Raw genomic sequence first — 8,397 nt, 5'->3', positions numbered from 1 at the left:
AAATACTTGTGTATTCTCCTCTCCCTTATCTTTTTGATTATTTATTTGGTTAATTTCTGCATATATTTTCCGATGTACTTTAATTCTTGATTTTGCAGAAAAAGTGGCCATAATTTTACATCAACTAATTCACCCCCCTCCCCCTCTTAATTGAAATCTCATTTTTACAATTGGCACCAGAGCTAATTTTTAGTAAGATATTCTCAAATATAATCCTATATCAAGGATGGCCTCAAGATCATTCCTAGGAGAAGGTTCCAACATCAACCTCCCTCCAAGCTTTATTGGAGAGTGCTATGACTTTTGGAAAATCAGAATGAAGATCTTCATAGAATCTCAAGACTTGGAAATATAGAATGTTATTGAAGAAGGATCATATGAACCATTCACTGTAATCAACAATGTAAGAGAAGTAAAGCCCAAATCTTCATGGAATGATGAAGATAAAAAGAAGGTGTATTATGATCACAAAGCAAAGAACATCCTCACATCAGCACTTGGCATACACGAGTTCTTTAGAGTATCAAACTGCAAATCTGCTAAACAAATGTGGGGTACTCTAGAGACAACAAATGAAGGAGGTAAAGAGGTCAATACTCAATACTCTTTCCCAGGAATACGAAATGTTTCGTATGAAACCTGGAGAGAAAATTCTGGATCTTCAAAAGAGGTTTACTCATCTTACAAATCATCTTATTACTCTTGGTAAGGTACTATAAAACAGTGAATTGAACTTAAAGGTTTTAAGATCACTCACCAGAACATGGCAACCCATGGTAACGACCATTTATGAAAAAGAAAAGTTTATGGAAAATGTCTTTGGCTGCTTTGTTTGGTAATTGGAAGGAACAAGAATTAGAACTCAGCCAACTTGACCAACATGAAGAGCAAGAAAAGAAAAAGAAGAATATTTTTCCCATGGCAAAAGTTGACAAATATGAATCATCAGAAGATGAATCTGAGAAGGAAGAGATGGAAGATATGAGCCTTATTGTAAAGAAGTTCAGCAAGTTCCTTAAAAGGAACAATATTGACAAAACTGGACAAATGAAGAAATTCACCAAGAACAACGACTCTTCCACTTCAAACCAAAATTTCACATCCTTCGAATGTGGCAAGCTTGGACATATGAAGATTGTCGCGACCCGATTTTCGGTTGCAAGACCGGCTCTACGACTTGTGGAGAGGCGAACTCGGATTCTACCTCTTCCGATTGATTTTGAGTCGCCACTACGTTTTTTTGCGGTTAAAACGTAGAAAAATCTATAGTAAGCCCAATTAGGATAATATGGTCTTTAAGCAGAGATTCTGAGCTCGGGGGTCGATTACGGATCGGGGAAGGTATTAGCATCCCATCCGCCCGTATTAAAACGGTACCCTCACTAATAACATGAATTTTTATACCCCTAAAAATTATTCATTTAGAAATTAAATTAGTAAAACATTATATTTTTTATTTTTTATTATTGAGCCTGACAATATTGACTTTGGTCCTACGTACCCCTATTAAGGGGATCAAGGCTTACGTAGTTCTAGTTCAAAAATTGTTTTACTTTGGTTGATTGTTAATGATTTGGAAAATACCGATAGGTTTTAGAAGTATTAGTTTATTGAATTGGTTAATTTGATTTTTTTTTAAAATATGTAATTGTTTCGATTCAATGATACTAATAGTTTTAAAGATGGTATTGGTCGTAGACCTTCTTCCCATTTTCAGAGGAGTTAGAGACAACTCTAACTGTGACCTTACTATAACAATCTCATGAAATTTATTTGGTAAAATAGTTTCTAATTATTCGTGCATATAGAATTTGGGTGATAAAATAGTTTATTAATTATATATATAGAATTAATAGTTTAGAGACAGTGTTGGTTGTAGACCTTCTTCTCATTTTCGGAGAAGTTAGAGACAACTCGAATCATAACCTTACTATAAAAATTCCATGATTAATTTGATAATATAGTTTCTAAATTCGTGCATATAGAATTTGGGTGATAAAATAGTTTATTAATTATATATATAGAATTAATAGTTTAGAGACGGTGTTGGTTGTAGACCTTCTTCTCATTTTCGGAGGACAACTCGAACCACAACCTTACTATAAAAATTCCATAAAATTCATTTGTTTTTTTTAACAAAATAGGTATTTATTTATGAGTAACTATAAAAAAATTGTATTATTCAATTAACACAAAATTATAGGAAACAACTTAACAAGGTAAATAAAAAGGGAAGACAGAATTTACCAAGAGAGGTACATAGCAACATGAATAACAAGCCATGCGGAGGCCCAAAATGGATAAGGAAACGTTGATTTCCACAACACCAATTACACCTTTTAAGAGCAAATTACACATATGCTTCATGAGAGTCTTTTGTTGCAAATAATATGACAATAACATTACAACTCCAAAGATGTTCGTCCAATATTGGAAATCTCATTGCACCCATTAGTGTCCTCACTGTCACACTACAATGGGAATATCATATGCAAGTTGGTCAATACATTTTCCTATGCCTTAAGGAAATAGACCTTGGAACTTGAACACGTCCCTCCTACTGGACTCAATTCAAAATAGGCTTTCCAACTATAGGCTCTCGCATGGTGCATCGACATGATCATGGTCTTCATCCATGGAAATGGAGTTTCATATCCTTTGGATGGTGGGGTTAGACATTGTAACTTCTCTCAATGCAAATATTTCTCCCTAATAATGGTGATGTAGGCCCAATATATATATAGATAAAACTTAAGACATTGATCCAATGATTATAGCACCTTGCAGCTTCTTCATGGTGTGTGTGAACTTATTTTGGTTCAATCCTTGAAGCTATAGGAATTAATAATAGCCAAAACAGAGGCAAGATAAACAAATGGGTGGCTTTGTACTTAGTTTAAGAATTAAATCCTCTTTGTTGATTCCCATGCACGTTACTAATGATTTGAGACCCATAAACTTCAGTCTAGGAAATCATTATCTAATCAAAGGCTATATATAAAGCATGCTGATGATATCAAAGTTTCACAGTTCTGGAGAATTAAAGACAAATTGTATATGCCATCAAGTATGTTTATTGATTTATAAGTTGGTATGAAATGGCAACAATGAACCTTTCCTTCAAGTTGGAATAGAAATATAATATGATACTTACAATTCCAATCACCACATTATTATAATCATTCATTGTCAAATACTAGCATTGTGAAAAGCTGAAAAGCTAAAAAGATTTAAAGGAAGAAGAGAAATGGGTTTCTTATCATATTCCTTTTTGGGAACATGTAGCAAGCATCACAAGACTTGCATTAAGAGTCTTCAGTGAGCGAATTGGAGTGAACCTTGTCTGGGTTTGTTGCTGCAGAAGTTTCCAGAGCCATGAGGGAGAGATATAACATGGTGCACCAACTTTCTCTTCTCTCTTTTAATGTTTTCTACGTGTGTAATAGGATGAAAGAGGAAGAGATTGTTGTTTTCTTTCTTCGTTTGGCATGGTGGGACTCGAATTAGGTTATATACCTAAGGGCCACTCCCTCTACTACAAAGGATGAGCAACATTTTAAAGCAAAAAGTGAATTAGAGGGGAGACTGTATAAAAGAGAGGATTATTGTACCATTTGTCTCGGCCTTGACAACATTAATGCTAAATCCTAATATATATATATATATATATATATATTGTGGTGGAAACTCTTGGTTTTTCTACTTTTTGATGAAGTCAAAAGGGGGAGAAAAGTTGGGTTAATGTATTTTCTGTTTAAAATCTTTCAGGTATATAACTACAAATGAAAAGGGGAGCATACAAAATAGGGGGAGCATACTCAAGTCATCTCAACATATCTCAAAGTATGCTGCTCTCAGAAAACTACACTGTTGAAGAAGATATTGGTTTGTCATCATCAAAAAGGGGAGATTGTGAAGAAGATCTTTACTCCTGACCTTGGCACGATTTTGATTTTGATGAAGACACCAACATCACCAAAAAGATGAAAATGAAGAATACTTATGAAGACAAAGAAGACAAAGCTTCAGACAAATCAGTCTAAGTCTAAATAGGTACTTCTATCCTATACTCTTGAATATACAATAGTAGTAATGCTCAAACTATTTTTAAAAGAAAGTTGGAACACTTCAATATACTCAATTTTTTTTTCAAAAATAGTGTGTAACGATTTACTATACCTAAGTAACAGGTTACATGTGTGAGAAAAGAGTTATCCAACTTAAAACTTATCAGAGTAATCTATTACTATCTTTGAGTAACAAATTACCAACATTTACCAAGCCAACATATGGGTTTTTGGGCTAAAAACCTCAACCCGGCCTGTTAAAAATACTTATCCAAACGGGCTGGTCCATCGGGTCAAGCCCATATTGTCATCCATAGTAGGTACATTGTCTTTATAATCTTAGTTCTTAGGCCATTCTAAGCTCAAAATTATTGAAGTTGTACTTACATAATATTTGAGGATGTGACCATTTGATGAAGCAAATACAAATTTGGGATTTGAGTATTCATTAGACTTAGTTTCGTTTTGATTACTTCGAATCGTAAGACCATTATTCTTAGACTTTTGCAAATAACGAAAGTCTTCAAATGTGGATTGATTGAGTAGTGGATGTAGTAAGAATTTATTAATTAGAAGTGTCTTTAAATAACATTTTAGATATATTGCTTTAGTTTCATTTTGATGTAGGAAGGTGGGTTACGTGTATTGAAAATGAAGTCGTTTATGGGAAAGGAATGACATTTTAATATTTTAGCAATGATCTTTTCAGTATTTTTTCATTAACTCTTCATTATAGTTTTATTATCTTTTCTTTAGTATTTAAAGACTTTTGGGATGTAACTGTCATTAAGATATTATATTCATTAATAAAATTTGAGAGTTTTCTCTTTCCAGTGGTTTTGTGAGCTTTATCTGTCAGGTTTTTCACTTGCAAACTTGTGTTTTCATTTTAGGTTTGGCACTTGCCGATCCTTTGTGCTTCCGACTACATTAAGTAACATCAGAACAAGTTTTCTCCTGCCTCGTTTTGTACCTAGAACAACCATGGAGATCAACTGGTGACCATATCAGATCTTCAGGGTATTACCGGGGATTTTACCACGACCCTAACTGCTTTTACTGAACAGTTGGTGACTTTAACAACTCAGGTGATGAGCAACACCAACAACGGGAACCAGTAAAGAGACATGGGAAGAGAACAACATAGGGTTCCGCACTGTGGAATCAATAATCGAGTTGTTATTGCAGAAGACTCGCGTTCTAAAGAAGAAGAACCCAACGAAAGAATTAAGTTTGTTGAAGAGGAGTAAGGTGTGTAAGGAAGATATGCTTGACTATTTGGAAGATTCTAAGGTGTAAGCTTTGTGCTCCAAAGGATCTTGTTGTCGTCCAAGGAAGAGGGACTACAGAAGAACCTGTTTTGAACACACTATTCTATGAAGAGGAAGGTGTGTAATTTGATTGTGGATAATGGAAGTACTGAGAATCTGATTTTCTAGAAGCTGGCAGAGTATTTAGACCTGACAACTTGCCTCATGAGAAACCGTACACCTTGGGGTAGGTTAGTACAATTTCACAAGTTAAAGTTTCGTAGACTTGCAATGTGCCTATTTCCATTGAGAAACATTAAAAAGAGGAGGTAGTGTGTGATGTTCTAAATATGGATGTGTGCCATATTCTGCTTGGGAAATCTTGGCAGTATGATAATGATATTACATACAAGGGAACATTCATATGATGATGTTTACTTGGGGAACACACAAGATTGCTATAGCTCATGTTTTTCACTTTGATAAGAACCTAAAGGGGAATAAGTCGAGTTTCTTGGTGATGACACAAAGTGAGAAAGAGCTTGATGAGACTATTAAAGAAACTGAATGTTTCTTCCAAGTGGTGATTAAAGGGTTGATGAGTGATATCAAAGAGGAATCAACAATTCCAGAAGAGGTGCTTGAGGTCCTAGGGGATTTCCAAGAATTGATTGCAGATGAGTTACCAAATGATTTTCCTCATATACGAGATATTCAACATCAGATTGACTTGATTCCGGTGTCTAACTTACCAAACCTTCATCACTATCATATTAGCCCTAAGTAGAATGAGATCTTAAGGGAACAAATTGAGGATTTGATGAAGAAAGGATTCATTCGTGATAGTATGAGTCCATGTGAAGTACCAGTCCTTCTAGTCCCCAAGAAAGGAAACCAGTGGCGAATGTGTGTTGATAGTAGAGCCATCAATAAGATAATTATCAAGTATTGATTTCCAATTCCTCGTTTGGAAGATATGCTTGACGAGTTGGCAGGTTCTAAGGTGTTTTCAAAAATAGATCTGCATAGTGGGTATCATCAGATCAGAATCAGACCTGGAGATGAATGCAAGACAACTTTCAAGAGCAAAGATGGATTGTATGAGTGGATGGTGATATCTTTCGGGTTGTCAAACGCCCCTAGCACCTTCATGAGATTGATGAATTAGGTTCTGCGTTCATTTATTGGTTCTTTTATGGTGATTTACTTTGATGATATTGTGATTTATAGCAAGACCAAGAAAGAACACCTCGAGCATGTGAAGTAGGTGTTACAAGTCTTATAGGAGAACCAACTGTACATTAATCTGAAAAAGTGTACATTCAGCACCAACAAATGGCTCTTCCTAGGCTTTGTTGTTGGTGAAGAAGGGATCCAGGTTGATGAAGATAAGGTGAGTGCTATCACGGATTGGCCTGCACCTAATTCAATGACTGAGGTACACAGTTTTCATGGTTTGGATACCTTCTATAGGAGATTTATCAAGGATTTTAGTACTATCACGACACCTATTGTCGAATGTTTGAAGAAAAGGGAAGTTCAATTGGGGGTTTGAACAAGAGCAAAGTTTTGCCTTAATTAAGGAGAAGCTATGTACCACACTAGTCCTAGCACTTCGTGATTTTGATAAAATGTTCCAAGTTGAATGTGATGCTAGTGGAGTCGAAATATGAGCTGTGTTGTCTCACGAGAAGAGTCTAATGGCCTTTTTCAGCGAGAAATTAAGTGATGCTCACTAGAAATGGAGAACTTATGATGATGAGTTCTATGTAGTCTTTAGAGATCTACGTCACTGGGAACATTATATGGTGTAGAGGGAGTTCATTATTTTCACTGACCACCAAGCTCTGAAATTTATTCACAGCCAGAAGGTGATAAATAAGATGCATGCTCAGTGGGTGAGTTTTATGCAGAAATTTCCTTTTATTATTCAGCATAAATCTAGGACTCTTAACAAGGTAGCAGATGCATTGAGTAGGAGAGCTTCCTTGCTCATTACTTTAGCACAGAAGATTGTAGGCTTTGAGTGTGTGGAAGATTTGTATGATGGTGATGCTTAATTCAATGAATCATGGGCCAAGTGCAGTGGTAAGCACCCTTGTACAAATTTATGTTCGAGATGAATACCTTTTTAAAGGGGATCAGATGTGCACCCCTTGCTCATCTTTAAGGGAGAAGTTGATCCGAGATCTGCATGGTTGTGGTCTTAGCGGTCATCTAGGTAGAGACAAGACCATTTTTAGCCTAGAGGAGAGATATAACTAGCCACACTTGAGGAGAGACGTTGGTACTATAATCAGGAGGTGTTAGAATTGTTAGGTTTCTAAAGGTCAATCTCCAAATACTGGTCTTTATATGCCTTTACCCATTACTAATGATATTTGGCAAGATTTGGCCATGGATTTTGTGTTGGGTTTGCCTCATACACAATGAGGTGTGGATTTTGTGTTTGTTGTAGTAGAAAAATTCTCCAAGATGACACACTTCATTATTTGTAAGAAGACTGTAGATGCGTCTAACATAGCCAAACTGTTTTTCAAGGAGGTAGTGCGCCTTCATGGGATTCACGCGTCGATTACTTCAGACAAAGACACCAAATTTCTCATTCATTTATAGATTACTCTTTGGAGGTTGTTTGGGACAGCGCTGAAGTGACCAATAGAACGTTGGGTGTCGCGACCCGATTTTCGGTTGGAAGATCGGCCCTACGACTTGTGTCCCCTTCCAATTGATTTGGAGTCGCCACTACGTTTTTTGCGGTTAAAACGTAGAAAACTCTATAGTAAGCCCAATTAGGATAATATGGTCTTTAAGCAGAGATTCTGAGCTCGGGAGTCGATTACGGATCGGGGAAGGTATTAGCACCCCGTCCGCCCGTACTAATAACATGGACTTTTATACCCTTAACAATTATTTATTTAGAATTATTTATTTTTATTATTGAGCCTGACAATATTGACTTTGGTCCTACGGACCCCTATTAAGGGGATCAAGGCTTACGTAGTTCTAGTTTAAAAATTGTTTCTACTTTGGTTAATTGTTAGTGATTTAGAAAATACCGATAGGTTTTAGAAGTATTA

This window comes from Lupinus angustifolius, chromosome LG05, assembly GCF_001865875.1.
Source record: "Lupinus angustifolius cultivar Tanjil chromosome LG05, LupAngTanjil_v1.0, whole genome shotgun sequence".
In the NCBI taxonomy this organism is placed as follows: Eukaryota; Viridiplantae; Streptophyta; class Magnoliopsida; order Fabales; family Fabaceae; genus Lupinus; species Lupinus angustifolius.
The sequence above is the reverse complement of the archived record's forward strand: the minus strand, read 5'-3'. Positions refer to the sequence as shown.